This window comes from Balaenoptera physalus (genome assembly GCF_965194825.1).
Source record: "Balaenoptera physalus genome assembly, chromosome: 17".
Taxonomy (NCBI): Eukaryota; Metazoa; Chordata; class Mammalia; order Artiodactyla; family Balaenopteridae; genus Balaenoptera; species Balaenoptera physalus.
In genome coordinates, this window is record NC_138895.1 from 25,277,632 (window position 1) to 25,294,567 (window position 16,936).

Here is a 16,936-nt window from a genome sequence, read left to right on the forward strand (position 1 = left end):
CTGTTCTCCATAGTGGCTGTATCAACTTACATTCCCACCAACAGTGCAGAAGGGTTCCCTTTTCTCCACACCCTCTCCAGCATTTGTTGTTTGTAGATTTTCTGATGATGCCCATTCTAACTGGTGTGAGGTGATACCTCATTATAGTTTGATTTGCATTTCTCTAATAATTAGTGATGTTGAGCAGATTTTCATGTGCCTCTTGGCCAGCTGAAGGTCTTCTTTGGAAAAATGTTTATTTAGGTCTTCTGCCCATTTTTTGATTGGGTTGTTTCCATTTTGAATATTGAGCTACATGAGCTGTTTATATATTTTGGAGATTAATCATTTGTCCATTGATTCATTTGCAAATATTCTCTCCCATTCTGAAGGTTGTCTTTTCGTCTTGTTTACAGTTTCCTTTACTGTGCAAAAGCTTTTAAGTTTCATTAGGTCCCATTTGTTTATTTTTGTTTTTATTGCCATTACTCTAGGAGGTGGATCAAAAAAGATCTTGCTGTGATTTATGTCAAAGAGTGTTCTTCCTATGTTTTCCTTTAAGAGTTTTATAGTGTCTGGTCTTCCATTTAGGTCTTTAATCCATTTTGAGTTTATTTTTGTGTATGGTGTTAGGGAATGTTCTAATTTCATTCTTTTACATGCAGCTGTCCAGGTTTTCCAGCACCACTTATTGAGGCTTTCTTTTCTCCATTATATATTCTTGCCTCCTTTATCAAAGATAAGGTGACCATATGTGCGTGGGTTTGTCTCTGTGCTTTCGATCCTGTTCCATTGATCTATATTTCTGTTTTTGTTCCAGTACCATACTGTCTTCATTACCGTAGCTTTGTAGTATAGTCTGAAGTCAGGGAGTCTGATTCCTCCAGTTCCATTTTTTTTCCCTCAAGATTGCTTTGGGTATTCAGGGTCTTTTGTATCTCCATACAAATTTTAAGATTTTTTTTTGTTCTAATTCTGTAAAAAATGCCAAGTAATGGTAAAGTACCCCAGCTTTCTCATTTCAAATGTTTTGTATGAATGAAAAAGAAAAAGTAAATTCAATTATCCACCAGGAATCTGTACAGCAGATTTAATTAATAAATGATCATTTAACCTCACTCATTCCATCCCCTAAATGAGAGCATAGTGTGGATTTCCACAGACCCCTTAAAAAAATAGACACCAGGGCTTCCCTGGTGGCACAGTGGTTAAGAATCTGCCTGCCGATGCAGGGGACACGGGTTCGAGCCCTGGTCTGGGAAGATCCCACATGCCGCGGAGCAACTAGGCCCGTGAGCCACAACTACTGAGCCTGCGCATCTGGAGCCTGTGCTCCACAACAAGAGAGGCCACGATAGTGAGAGGCCCGTGCACCGCGATGAAGAGTGGCCCCTGCTTGCCGCAACTAGAGAAAGCCCTCGCACAGAAACGAAGACCCAACACAGCCAAAAATAAATAAATAAATAAATAATAATTTTTTTTAAAAACCTGTCTGCTCTTAAAAAAAAAAAAAAATAGACACCAATCCAAAATATGCTCCCCATACTGAGAAAATTCATCCAGTTCCTGAACTATATTATAAGCTCTAAATTTATCCAGATCTAAATGGTGTTGCTTTACTTAAAAACAATCAGAAGTGGGGTGGTCACAAGCTATCAAAATCTAATTTCCTGCTTTTACATAGTGAATAATTCATGAGAATGTTTTTCTAAAGTAACCATGTTTTTCAGTCCCCCCCATCCCCTACCCCATACCAGAATGATGGAAGATTGTCACATGGGCAGCAAGCTCACATGAGTACACCCAGACTTTAGGAAAGAAAAAAAGAAATTAAAATACTACAGGTGTGCTTAGTATCACTACACTGTGTATTCCATTGAACAGTGTCTGCTGAGCACACGATTGATTTGTAAGTATCCTAAGGGCTTCCCAGAAATGGTTGAGATAGAGGATTCTGTAAAGGACAGGATTTTCTGTAGGCAAGCAAGTTGCTAAGAAAAACTGATAAAGTCATGTTACAATAGTAGTTTTTAACTGTTGCTTATGTTAATGGTGCAGTAATAGTGTTTATTCACTCTGGACTGTTGCATAGATACATAGACTGTGGGTGGTGTGCAATTCCGTGTAGACTTGCTATTATAAATTCACTGAACAAGAAAATAAAAATGATCAGTCTTCGTGCAGGGATAACTTCATGTTCTAAGTTAATAATGGCTTTTACTTTTTCATTTGTTTTTAGTTTGTTTTGTGTTTAAGACAATTTTTTTAGAGAAGTTTTAGATTTACAACAAAATTGAAAGTTACAGCAATTTCTCACGTACTCCCTGCCCCCACACAGGCATAGCCTCCCCTGTTATCAACATCACTCACCAGAGTGGTACTTTTTTTTTTTTAATTTATTTATTTATTTATGGCTGTGTTGGGTCTTCGTTTCTGTGCGAGGGCTTTCTCTAGTTGTGGCAAGCAGGGGCCACTCTTCATCACGGTGTGTGGGCCTCACTATTGCGGCCTCTCTTGTTGCGGAACACAGGATCCAGACGCACAGGCTCAGTAATTGTGGCTCACGGGCCCAGTTGCTCCACGGCATGTGGGATCTTCCCAGACCAGGGCTTGAACCCGTGTCCCCTGCATTGACAGGCAGATTCTCAACCACTGCACCACCAGGGAAGCCCAGAGTGGTACATTTTTTACTACGGATGAACCTACACTGATACATTACAACCACCCAAGGTCCGTATTTTACCTGAGGGTTCACTCTTGGTATTGTATGTTCTATGTGTTTGGACAAAAGTATAATGACATGTATTCATCCTTATAACATCATACAGAGTATTTTTACTGTCTTAAAAATCCTCTGTGTTTTGCCTATTCATCTTTCTCTGGCACTCCCACCACCTTCCCACAACTCTGTCAACCACTGTCATTTTTACTATCTCCATAGGTTTGCCTTTTCCAGAATGTCATATAATTGGAATCATATAGTAAGTGTCTTGTCAGATCAGCTTCTTTCACTTAATAATATTCATTTAAGTTTCCTCCATATTGTTTCATGGCTTAATAGCTCATTTCTTTTTAGCACTGAAGAATATTCTGTTGCCTGGACATACTATGGTTTATTCATATTTTCACCTACTGAAGGACATCTTGATTATTTCCAAGATTTGGTAGTTATGAATAAAGTTGTTATAAACATCCACATGCAGGTTTTTGTGTGGACATAGTTTTCAAACCTATTGCGTAAATGCCAAGGAGCATGAGTTTTTGTGTGGACATAGTTTTCAAACCCTTTGGGTAAATACCAAGGAGCATGATAGGGTAAGACTTTGTTTAGTTCTGCAAGAAACTGTCACATTGTCTTCCAAAAGGTCTGTACCATTTTGAATTCCCACCAGCAATGAATGAGAGTTCTGTTGCTCCACATCTTCAGCAGCATTTAGTGTTGTCAGTGTTTTGATTTTGGCCACTTTAATAGGTGTCTAGCGGTATCATTGCTTTAGTTTGCATTTTCCTGATGACATATGATGAGGAACATCTTTTCACATGCTTATTTGCCCTCTGTATGTCTTCTTTGGTGATGTGTCTGTTAAAGCCCTTGGCCCATTTTTTAAATTGTGTTGTTTGTTTCTTATTGTTTAGTTTAAGAGCTTTTTGTACATTTTGGATAACAGTCTTCTATCGAATGTGTTTTTAGAAAATATTTTCTCCCAGTCTGTAAATAATGGTTTACTTTTCAAAATATATGTTGATGTTTTACTTTTAGTAACAAATTGCTTCAGACAGATTTTCAAATGATTATCATATTTGAACATATGTGTATTGTGACACTGCAATTTAAACATTTTTTTAAAGATGGACTTTCCAATACTGTAGTCTCTAGTCACATGTGGTTCTCGAATACTTGAAATGTACTAATATGACTGAGAAACTAAATGTTTTATTTTATTCAATTTTAATTAAAATTTAAGAAATGATCATGATTCAGTTGCTGGAAAACTTTTAAATGTATGTGAAAGAACTTGAATATGTAAATCTACCTTTTCAACTATAAATTTTATGAAATCTAAATGTCTATGAAGCATTTCAAAATAAAATTTAGAATCTGAGTGGAGGTGTACTGTTAGTATAAAATGCACATTAAATTTTAAGGACAATATGGAAAAAAGGACAATATCTCATCAAAAACTTTTATGTTGATGATATGTTGAAATGACAACATTTTAGACATATTGGGTTAAATAAAATATATTACTAAAATTAATTTAACCTGCTTATTTTTTACTTTCTTAACGTGTCTGCAAGAGAATTTTAGGTTACATGTGGCTCACGTTATTTTTCTATTGAGCAGTGCTGATTTAGAGTACCACAACACCAAGGTCCATTTGTTTATTTGGCATGTATCATAGGCAATTTACTAGTCACTGGGGATTCAATAATGAGCAAGCCACAACAGGCATTTGCTTGCTCTCATGGAGCTTATATTCTAGTACTAGAGAAGATAATATACAAAGAGATAAATAAATAAACCAATTCAGCTGTGTGTTTCAGAGAAAACAGAACAGGGTAATCTGATATAATGACAGCTGTGATGGTTGGCAGCTCCAGATGGGGCAGTCCAAGAAGGTCAGTCAAAGGAGGTGAACAGTTGAGCTGACACTTGAACAATGAGAAAAAGACAGCCATGGAAAGACCAGAGAAAATAATGTTCCAGACACAGGGAATAGCAGGAGTTGTTGGTTTCATACCCATTCATGACGTTTACTCAAACATGACCACCATCAGTAAACCATGACAAAGTATTGATATATGTTCCTATAAACCATGACCAAAGTACAGATATATGTTCCTCGTGATAAGAGTCTAAGCTCCATTAAGGCAGGGGCTTTCATCTAGATTTTTCACCGATGTACATCAAGTAACCAGGTATTCAATAAAATGCATGAAGGAAAAGCTAGTTCGGTGGGTTAGTGAGAGTCCAGCAACACTCCTGTAAAAATACTTCAAGAATATTTCTGTGGGCCAGTAGCTTCATGTCCCTATGTCGACATATTTAGTGACTGATCATTGTTGGAGAAATGGTAGAGTTGAGATTTTCTGCAAAAAACATTAGCTCCTTTAATGATTTCATATAAACAGGACTCATAGTAACCTATATATATTAAAGGGCCTTGGCAATGAAAGAATTAAGATGTGAGAGGGTAGTTGAGCCTACATGAAGGAATTTCATGAAATCAATTGTGTAGAATAACAAAATAGGCTCGACAGAATTACTTACTTGAAGAGATGCTATCTTTAAATACAGTTCAATTTATGTTCCAAATACATGAGCCATCCTGTGAAATGCTAATATTCTTCTATGCACAAGTCCACTAAGTTATGTATCATGTAAGGTAGAGAATTCTTTCTAGACAATAAGCTGTCCAGAAATTTAAAGCAGAGGCACACACCTCATATTTTATGCATCTGCTCTGCAGGGTAACTGGGAATACAAGCAACTGCCTAGTTCCTCCATAATTTATCTTCATCTCAGTTCCTAATACTTGCTCTTTCTGCATAAATAAGATAGAATGTTCCCTCATAAAACGGAGGTTCCTCTATCACCTTTCACCAGAGTCCAATGGACTGCTGTGTGAGTAAAGTGGTATATAATAAGGAGAATCACACTAAAAAAACATTTAATGTTATACAACCTTGGGTTCAACACTTTTTAAAGAATATTTACTTACAAGGACCTAGTGTATAGCACAGGGAACTCTACTCAATATTCTGTAATAACCTAAATGGGAAAAGAATCTGAAAAAGAATATCTGAAAAAGATATATGTATATGTATAACTGAATCACTTTGTTGTATGCCAAAAGCTAACTCAACATTGTAAATCGACTATATTCCAATATAAAAATAAAAATTTTTATAAAAGAATGAAGAGGAAAAAAGAATATTCTCCCTTTGTATTAAGGAAAAGAATTCAGATTTAACCAAAACTTTAGTGGTCATCCTTTCTTGAAAACTAGTAGAAATTATACTATTTATATTTTCAAACCTAGTTTCAATGTATAAACTAGGTTTATAGTTTGGCAAATAATTTTCAGAAAATCTTTTTTTCAAACATACTATGTCCAAGGCACTAGACTAGTTGTGGTGAAGGAGTATAATAATAAATAACACATGATTTCTGCCTCTCCTTAATAATCCAACTTTCCATTCTAGTTACCAGCCTGGGACCAAAGTAAAACACAATATAAAACCTTTTTTAGATGTTTTGCTTTGACAATCATCTTAATATGGAATTTTTTTTGCACAAGAGGCTCTTGCTGCTCTCCTAAAAATTGTTTTACACTTTTAGCATCTTTTATTAGCATATACTGTGTAAAAGATAAGCAATACTTTCATTCCATACCCAGTTCCGCCTCATTCCTAACCTCCCTCTTCATCCTGAACTTTATCCTATTCATGATTTAAAGTTCCTAGTACCTTACTCATTCACCAAATATTTGCTGGATTAATGCATTAATTAACACAAGGAATGAGGTATGGATTTAGGGTACATAATCATGCTTAAGGCTTGTGTATGAGTTTTAAAACAACAAAGCAGTGGGCTCAAATCTGTGTTTTACAAAGATATGGTGGCACTGGGAAGGGTGGATTATAAAGGGTAGAATAAGCAGATGTAAATTCACTTACAAGGTGAGAGTTAAGAGATAGCGAGGGGCTGATCAAAAGTAATGGCAATGAGATAGTGGAAAAACAGTGGAAGAAATTGAGAAATGATATAGGAGGGGTACAGGAAGCTCCTTCCTTCTGGAGGAGCTTGGTTCCCATAGACAAGCCACATGGGAGAAAATTTGCCTTTGTTTAGGAAAGGAATTCCCACAGAGAGGACTATGCTTTTGTTCATGAATATTCAAATACAGCATTAAAATGCACATACGAAGCCAAACTCTTTCTCCTGAGCTGTGGGAAGGGGTCTTCAAGGACCAGAGTCTCACTTTGCTTTGGAAATGTGGACATGGGGAATGTGGCCCCAGACCCTCAGTGCTGACTTGGGGGGACAGACACTGTCTAGTTCAGACCAGCTGCTTTGCACTTTGCTCTACGATGGACAGCTTCCATGGAATGTATCCCTCTGACCTTTGCCTGTGTTTATTTCTTTTGGAGGAAATGAGGGTATTTTTTCTGACAATTTTTAAGTTGAAGAGGAAACATACACAATCACTGGATAATAAGGAGTAGAGACAAAGCCACAATGAGAGGGAGTGTTTTCTCGGCATGTGTGTGGTAGGTTAAGGAAGAGTTCATGGCAAGGCTCTCCTTTTATTGAAGCAAAGTTCCTATATTAATGCATTGTCATTATCAATGTTTTAGGGTTTGTCAGAGTTTTAAGATGAAATTCTGGCAAAAAATTTCAGCATATTTCACTTGGTTCTCTCTCCCCACAGACTGATGGGAACATTTAATATGAGAATCGTTTTACATTTCTTAGATTTAAGAGGCAATACAAAGGTAACCCTGTATTAGTTTGTGTACCATTCATTGAACATATGTTCACAGTGACTGATCATTGACTTTTTGACTTCAAAACAGTGATGGTTTTGAAAAGAGTGAGTAAGCCAGTAGACTATGAGTCAGTTAAGAAGGTAGTGGCTAATTACAGAGTTTTACTGTGGCTTCAAGTGTGTTGTATAACTTCTTCACTTGCCCTCTTTCTCATAAAAGGGACTCTTCCTCCAAAGTGTAGTAGGTGCAAGTAGGAACCAACTAAAGAGCTGGCAAAGCACTTTCTGAATGTAGAGTGTGCCCTACTTTTTCTTTATGTAACAAAGCAATCTTCATTATGAAGAACTGACTGTAGGCAAAAGTGAAAACATTAACTAGGAAAACCAGAAAGGAATGTACAAATGAACCAGAAGACATCACCAAGGAAATGTACAGAGAGAGACAGAAACACATATACACACACCCAAGTTTGTTCTCGTCTGGCTGTGAGCTCTTTGGGGGTAGGGATTGTATCTTATTCATCCTTGGATACCCAGGCTTAGCACTCTGTATGACTTGGTAGGTCTATAGAGTTCAGTGTTGAATTAGGAGGAAATCAATCAGATTGATTTTGATCATATTAAGGTATAAAAGACAGATAATATCATAACATTACTAAAAGTGTTCACATCTTTTAAAATGATCCTGATTAACTTCCCAAAATTGTATGCGACAGAGTCAAGGGGAAATTTTCAGGTGTAGGGGATAAACCATGGAGCAAAAGAACCGGTTTGGCTCCCTGAAGTTGTAATAGCATGTAAACTAACTTGTGCTTGTAGGAACTCTTTTCAATCCACAAGTAAAGAGCACACCTTATCTCTTCCAAACTTCTGTTCGTATCCTCACTTTTACCAATCTCTTAGCCCAGTTACATTCTACATGCTTTTAAAATTGTACACATATCGTGTTTTAAATTACATAAATAGAGCTAAAGACAAAGAAGATATTCAGCTATGTATTCATTAAATGTCTAATAAGTACCAGTCTCTGTGCTTGATGCTGTGGCACAAGAATGAATAAAACAAGCAGAGAAGGCACATGAGGATTGTGAGCTTCCTGAAGAGGAGGGATGTGCATCCAGAGTGTTTCTGGCTGACAGTAGGCATAGTTTTTGCCTCATAATAGGTACTTGGGAAATAATGTTTAAGGGAGAGAAGAAGGAAAAAGAGGTCAGGGAGGAGGAATAGAAAAAGAAGAAAAGAATAAAGAAATGAAGGAGAAGAGAGGAAGGGAAAGTGAGAGCGCATGCTTGAATTGAATACGTGGGCACCCTGAGGTTGTAGACAAAATGAGGATCACGTACTAGAATGAAAATATCAGATAGTGGCAGATGCCACAATAGGTGCTAACTGTGACTTGATGCTGATACAGAGACAAAACAGGAGCAACCCATCCAAGAACAATTTTAATTACAAGGAAACACAGTATTCTTTCTGGGAGACACTTTTGCTCTGGGACTTCGCTCCAGTGAACTCTGATCGAGTGAAAAAGCACAAATGTCAGGAATCTGTGAACTATATTTGCCATCTGGGTGTTAACTTCCCTCTTGACGAAAATCCTCTCTCACTGGGTGAAATGTGCATTCCTGCACTTATTCAGTGGTTTGCCAAGATTTTCCAAATCTAGATATTATTACCCCTGCTACAAAGACTCTTGATAATGATTTTTATGTTATAAAGATATGATCATTCTTTAAAATGTTGTCATTATGTTAAATTTTTTATTCACTTTTGAACACTAACATACTTGTGACATTTTTCTGGTTACCTTATAAACAGTGTTATATAAAAGAAAGATTCATGAGCTCTGGAGTTGACATGTTGAAATTCTGTTTCCACTATTCACTAGCTTGTGACCTTTGGTAAGCTAGATAATTTCTCTGACACAGCTTTCTCATCTGTAAAACTGGGAAGCTATATTTGATGATATTCTTTAAGTTAGCAATCTTAAATTTCAGATATTTTATATGTTGCCTAGCGTACACCTAACTCGACATGAGTCAGTTAGTACTGATAGTAGTAGTAGTAACAATAAAGCACCAGAAGACAAACCACATACTTGGGATGTGAGTCCTGAGCTGGGAAGAATTAGGAAATTTGCTCTAATGCAGAATAGTCTTACTTTCAGTCATCTTTGGTTTAGAAGTCTCAAAAGTTTGAGCTTTCTCCAGCAATGATTCTGGAGTGAAAGATCAGTCGTGAGAGCACAGAAATTCATGGAATTCAAAAGGAGTTTTCTTGATATCCATGATTCAGAACAAGAAATTTTTTTTTCTCAAGAACATGATACCATTAGCATGACACCATGTTAATCCTCCTTTCCTCTCACTGGGATAAATTTTCCTCCCCAAATGGAAATATTTTAATGTTTTTTAAAAAAATTAATATATGCTTGATATAAAAATTCAAACAATATAAATATAGAGGAGAAAGGAGTTGTTCCACTCTCCAGATCATTTATTTTAGTGATTCAGTGAATATTCTTTCAATCTAGGCACATGCAAACAAACATATGGAATCTGAGTATGAATTTTTACTAAAGATACTGGATGATACATCAAGACTTTGTACATACATGCTTTCCCATAACTGTCACCTTCACTTAGTAATGTACCATGGTCATCTCTTCATGTCAATGAATATAAATCCATCTCATTTTTTAAAAATTGCTGCCAAGTATGCCATTTACATATGTGCCATGTTTTAACCAATACTTCCACTTTTCATTGTTAAAAAAAACTTTAGTAAACATTGTTGTACATATGTATCTTTGTCTATTTGTGTTACTATTTCTGTAGAATAAATGCCTAGAGATAGAGTTGAAGGGTCAATGGGTATACACATTTTAAATGATGATACATATTATTGAATTGCCCTCAAAAGGGGTTATGCCCTTTAACCTCCCACCAATAGTGAATGATATTACCTATTTCTTCTCAATGGAATTGGCTCAAAATGGGGCTTGTTTTCAATGGGACTTATCATTTGAAATAGTCAACATGGGCACAAGGTGAGTAGACAACAGAACACAAACTTGAGTATGAGGCTGTCTACCCATGATCATCAAGGGCCTGGCTTAGGAAAGGCAAATGAATTGGATGGAGAAATAAGTAATATTATGTACAGTGTTCATGGTCTTCTGCTTTTAAAAAAAAGTGTAAAGGACATTAAAGCAACTTCTCTTGAGAAGGCTTAGGGGAGATGGTGAGACCTTTTCAAGTTCCAGTCAGAGAGAGGTGGAATATCCAATCTTTAATCGTATATTTTCATCTGCTTTCTAAATAATGAGGCAGGAAAATTACAGTGATTATACTTTGGTCATAACTATTCTCTCAAGACCAATCAAGAGCTCACAAAGTATGGTTTTTCCATTTGTGCCTTCTGGGGAGTTGAGAATTTGCTCTTATAGTTCCCAATGGAGATAATTTATTAGTAAGTATAGGAAGCAAGTTTGAAATATTGTATTTTTCTGGGATTAAAAAACTTACTATGATTCTAATCCTCTTGGAATGCTTATTCCCTTTAGTGTATAAATATTAGAGATTGCCTTACACAGATTAAGAGACTGAGTTGCATGAGTGGGTTTATCAGTCAGGGATCTAAGTACCCTAATCAAATTAAGTGTAAATCTGCAATGAATATATAATAGTCAAAGGTGCATTGAAACAGTGTTGGAGTTCCTTTAACATAGAAACAGAGAGAAAAATCCAGCATAAAATCTGATTTAAAATTCAGGAAACTGTGGATTGTGTTTCCTAACATTATGATATCCATGCCCAAGGGTGCACCATTGGGACCACGTGTCCTTTCGTTACCCTCCCGGGGTTGCATACACCACGAAGCTGCCTCCTGATCATTAGTATTGCACAGAGCAAGGATTCTACCAAGAATAATTGTTTTGCTTACATAAAGGCATCAGTCATTCTTCAAAGACATATCAATGAATACAAATGCTTTAAACCTCCTTCGAACAACTCTATTAAAAACTGCTACTAGGGTCAGATATTGGTAAATGAAAAACTCCAGGTAGCAACAGTTTCATCTAATACAAATAAAATCAACCCCCCTGATTATTTCTGAGTAGATTAACCATTAATATGTGTGTAAAGAACCATGAATTACTTTGACATGAGTTGATTTTTTTTTCATGGATTTCTTTTATCTCCTTTTTTTCCCCTGGAGAAATCTTTTAATCTTATAATCTTTTGGTTATAAGTTTTGAGAGGTTGTAAATTTATTTATGCACTGAAGCCTGTGCTTTTTCAAACGATCACTGAAGCTTATATTTTTAATATGTGTTATTTTTCCAAGATATTCCCTGGAATATATTTACTTCTGCTCCTTAGAATATTCCTAATTATTTATTTCTTAAATCATCAAAGAAAGGAGTTCTGGTTTAGGGAAAACATCTAATATGGAGTACTCTTTAAAAAAATTTTTACTTTGCCATAATGTGTCTGAGTTTTACTATAAAATGTGTTTCTTTCCCTTTCCTGCTTTAGCCAAAGGAAGGGATCTTTCAGTAATATTAACAGGCAAGACTATACACTTAAGCATTCCCAGGGATGCCAAAGTGGAATTTCCCTTCATCCAAATTTCTTCAGGGTTTTGATTCCCAACTGCCCTAAAACTTGGAAACAGCTATTCCAGCTCTTGCTCTTTCCCCTAGTTATCTTGCCAAATTCTGCAAATGTCATTCTTGCTTCTTTCCAAATCACACTCAGGGACATTGTCCTCACTTTTTTCTAGATGGCTTTTTCCCTTGTCCTTTGACATACTTCTCATTTCCTCAGGGCTACAGAACACAGACTATTTTAAATCGAGTCAATGACACATCCTCAGTTCCCAATATTCATGATTTTTAAAAAATTCTGATATATGTATTGTCTTTATTCAAAAATAGCATTCTATTTAAAAAAATCACTGAAGAGTAGTCCAAAGTGCAACCCACTATTTCAAAGCTGCAAAGATATCTGGAACATAAAACCTTAATGAACAGATCTTCTTAAAAGTACATTATTCCTTCTAGTTGATGGATACTTGCCTAATAACATGATTTGGAACTGCAAACAAAAAAAATCTAACTATATAAAAGAAGGCATATGATAATTTTACATGTCTTATACAGACTCAACGTTTTGATGTTTTTAAGTTAATTTTTACAAAAATGTGCTTTTATCCTTTATGGACTATGAAATATACTATTCTTAAAATGTTTACTGTTCTTAATTTTCCTCCTAGTTTCCTTTAATTACTGCAATTTTATAATAACACCAAGAAAATAATAAGAAAAATCATAGAATTATGCTGCTGTCCCTGAATTCTAGTAAATTTTCTTTGTTTTACAGATGAGAAAATAGATCCCCAATATGTTGTATGGCTTGTCCTAATCCACACAGATACTAACTCAACCAGCATCAAAACAGAATTCTTTTCGTTTTCTCTGTATGCTGACTTCCATATTGAAATTTTATTTTCCCAGTGTTATTCTATTTTCCCTAAATTATTGTCCAATGTATATCATGCTAGAAGTTATAATACTCACCATATATATTGAACACATTGAAATATCTCCTTAGATTTTCTTGATGATGTTGTCTCTTGGGTCCTCTGCCCCAGCTTCCACAGCAACCAAGACAGTAAAACATAAATAACACTGCATTCCTAGAAGGATTGTGGATGTTAACATCAGCATCAATGCAGGGATTGGGGTCCCCATCATATCTCTATTCAGTTTACCTACTTGTCTAGCCCCTGTGAAAACTAGATGGATCATGGAAGTCGATGACGGACTAACCATCAACTTAACCAGATGGTATCTCCAAACAAAGCTGATGTGCCAGCTCTGGTATTTTTACTGCATCAGACTAGCACATTCAGAGATCCAAGCAAGAAGGCATGGTCAGGTGGGGCTCCCACGCAGGTAGCAGGACCACAACGACAGGGCACTGCTTGGGTCTCCACCAGGAGGCTGATTAACAATAACCAGGCCCAGCTGCTTGAGTAAGGCAGAGAGTTCAGTACAGTAGTCTGCAAAGTAGGCACTGGGTCCCATAAATAAGAAGGAAGCCCAATTACCAGAATTTAGACACTGATGTTCTGGAGGCTGGGCTGGGAGTTTGGAGGGTGTGACAGTGCTGTCTTCAGTGAGGACTGAGATGTAGTTTGTGCTTCCTGGGGACAGCAAAGCTGAGTCTCCAAGAAAGGATGAAGTGGCTTCAAGCACTGGGAGGGATATAATGAGTGACCAGGGCCTAAGCAGGTCATAATAACCATGAACAGTTCCCACCCTCCCTCCCTTAACTGGGCTTTTAAGGTCATTTTTTTCTGTGTATTTCTTCACATATGTATTTTATTTTAATGTCTATCTACTACCAGCTACTATTATTACTTTTACTTTTATTAATATTAATGATAATAACATTAAAACATGGTTAAGTCTATTGGGGAGACTAGACTTTAAAATAAATACATGTAGTATAGAGTTATAGGTGCTATGGTACAGGTACGTACAAGATTCAGAGGGAAGAATAATTCTACTTGGAATAGTCATAGAAGACTTGACAGCTTGGCTCACATTTTAACTTAAGGTCCACCAAACAGTCATGAAAAGGATGTTGCAGGCAAAGGCGTTTCTTTACACTATGTGAATCGAGATGGTAGGCGAGGGTGGAAACATACAAAGAGGTGACATGACAAATAGCATTAGATCCTTTGCTGAAGAGCCTGTATTTGGTATGGGTAAATTACTGAGAAGAATTTTAAGCTACAGAGATTTGAAGATTGTTAAGCCACTGAGAAAACACAATTTACCTTTTATAAAATTCATTCTAGCAGCACTATGGGAGTTGGGGTTGGAATCAAATTGGGAAAAGGGAGACAGACAAGCCAGGGAGACCCTGAAGGCAAGAAGGCTAAGGAAGAGCTGTTAAAATATATCAGGAGGGAGGGGATGAGCATTTGTATAGCCTGTGGTTTTTAACTGAGATTCTCCCATCTTAATCCTGAGCAAGATACACCCGGAAACCCACCCTATCCCTGACAGGCACCCTCTCCACCCTCACTCTCTCTCTCGCACTGGGGTTGTACAGACACAGGTTGGCATGGCATTTGGAAGACTTTTGGAACTGACCCTGGACCAGAAGCCGCCGAGCCTCTCAAATCTTTGCCCTTCTGCTTCCTTTTTGCTAAACCTTGAATGGAACAGCATACTTTAAAGTGAGGTACACTGGCCACCTGCTTCAGAAGCACCTTGGGGACTTATTAAAATGCCTATTTCTAGACCCCTCACAGCAATCAGAATCCCTTGGGGTTGGACATCAAATCTGTATTTTTTACAGTCTCCCCAGGGGACAGTGACTTTGAGAAGCCTTGCAAGAGACCACAAGATAAGGGGTCCTTAAACATAACTAATCATCTAACTGGCTTGGAGAACTTTTAAAAAGTAGCCTTTGAGGCCCCATCCCTCCAGAGATCTGAAAGCCTAGGGTCGAGTGTGGAGTCCTCACACAGCAAGATCCCTGCTGGAGCTGGGATGCTCATCAGGTTTGAGAACCATTGCCTAATATTGCCTTCTTGGTAAATTACCCTTATACTGCTTGAATACATGAAATAATTAGTCACAAACCTTTCCTTGTGTAATTACAAAGGGATGGCTGAGTTGCCATTTTATTGAATTACCACAGAAAGATTTTGAAAAACAAGGAGGCTAAGACGAAAGAGGAAGGTCCTTCTCACAACTTATTGCTATTAAGAGATAGCCTTGAGAAGGAATAGCTCCCAATGACCACAGCACTTCTTAATTTATGCCTGACAAGATGCACATCAGGCAGAAAACCACCTGACATGGGAAAAAGAATTACTTTTGATCTAATCACTTGTATCAGAGCCCTTCCTTCTCCAGCTCCTCCCTCATTTGCCTCAGAAATCTATAGGAACTCCCTTTACCTATGTAATGCTTGGCTTCCAGTTCAGAAAGCAAGGGTCATCACTCTTCCACTTGCTCATCTGCCATGCTGTGTGAGGATTTTAGGGTCTAAACATGGTCTAATCCAATAATGGACCTGTTTGGGGTGAGAGAAGAATTGGGGTAGGGTAAGAACTCTGGATGAATTAAATAACAACTAATAATTGTAAACAAGAAGACAGCAATGAAAAAATTACCTTCCTGGGTTTGTTCACCATATCAGAATCAAGTCTAAGGACTGCAGTAAAGAGTTTATGTGAGTTACAATGAGATTAAAGAGTTGAAGGGGAAAGTCCTACAGAAACAGAACATTATGCTGTGAGTTATCACTTAAACTGGATCTGGCTCCACTACTTATTTTTTCCTGGTTTAATGAAACCCTCATGGGATTGACTATTAAATTTCTTTGCTCCATAAGACACACTTGTGAATACACGGAGGGAGACTTTACTGGTTTCAAAATGATGAAAAGATGCTCTTGGAAGATTTAAGTTCCAAGCTTTAATTTACCATGGTTGAATTAAAGTCTACTTAGACAGATTTCCAGCAAGAGACATTTTAAGAACTTGTAAGTACAAAAGAGGGTGCGCTTTTGCCTCAGGTAAAATGTAAGCCTTCTCATAATTTCTATCGTTTAAACATTCATGAAAAGAGAATAACCCAAGAACACACATAACTATTCTTTCTACCACCAGGGAGACCAAGAAGATAATTTCTTTTGAAGCATATCCTGCCAATAATAAGGCTGCTCATCCATTTGGCCTGGAAATTCCAGAAAAGTCTTGGAAAGAAAAATCCCCCTGAAATCTAGAAATATTTAATTCATTATTATTAAGGAAGGACAAGAAAGATTTTACTGAAAAAGTACCACTTGAGCTGAATATTGTTGGATAATACAAGTTTGCCAGATGGAGGAGTAGGGGAAGGGCATTCTAGGAGTGTGACATGTGGTGATTAAAAAAAAAAAGTACATGTTTTAGCGTCCAAAAGTATGTGGGGTGGGGGTGGGGGGGTGAAGAGGAGATCATAAGGTGTCTGTGTTTGGGGCCGGGCCATCCTAGCGGGTGGATCTGGAGTTGTAGGTGAGTCCAGGGTGTTTGTCAGCAAGAGGAACATCATCAACTCTTTCTAGTAGGGGAGTTCGTTGGGAAATCAGATTCAAGTTTTAACGAGGTAATTCTAGTTGCAGAGTGGCTTAGTTTAAGGAATGACTGGCAACTGTGACTAGAGACCAATTAAAAGGCTAATGCAATTGTCTAAAAGAAAAATAAACGGGGGGTGCGTTAGGATGGAAATAAAGGGGGCACCAGAGGTTACAGCGATTTGACTAGGATCACATAGAGAGGGTTTTTTGATCTGTAGTCCTGTGGCTTTTCATACTGCACCCCCTTTACTATTGTATCGCCGTTTGCTGTCATTTGCTTTTTTCAAAACTCTGTCCTCTTATCTCCTGCTCCCA

The 16,936-nt window shown here is 37.2% G+C and overlaps 1 protein-coding gene across 1 annotated transcript in view; it reads right to left on the bottom strand.

Moving 5' to 3' along the window:
• Positions 1-1,363: 1,363 nt before the first annotated feature.
• Positions 1,364-16,936, bottom strand: part of LOC309646730 (fatty acid-binding protein 12-like) — a 45,522-nt gene continuing 29,949 nt past the window's right edge. The window contains 1 exon segment of the mRNA XM_082433315.1: positions 1,364-13,175. The gene's annotated coding sequence lies outside the window, so the exon portion shown is untranslated.